This window comes from Galeopterus variegatus, unplaced genomic scaffold (genome assembly GCF_000696425.1).
Source record: "Galeopterus variegatus unplaced genomic scaffold, G_variegatus-3.0.2 Scaffold1278, whole genome shotgun sequence".
NCBI lineage: Eukaryota > Metazoa > Chordata > Mammalia > Dermoptera > Cynocephalidae > Galeopterus > Galeopterus variegatus.
The window spans coordinates 383,916-384,141 of NW_007727389.1; positions in this window are offsets into that span (position 1 = coordinate 383,916).

Genomic DNA, 226 nt, shown 5'->3' on the forward strand with positions numbered 1-226 from the left:
AAAAAAGACAAAAAAAAAAAAAAAATTGTAAACAATATTTGCATTATTAAGATGATGTGAATATTTTTCATAGCAGAGAAAATGGTGTATAGTGTAATTACATATCCTTTTCTACAATTTATTGTTTTTTCTAGAGTTTCTAATGTAAAAAAAAAAAATTTTTTGCATAACCTGTCATAATTTCTTCAAAAATTCTCAAATGTACTACCTGGTATGTGAAAACTTC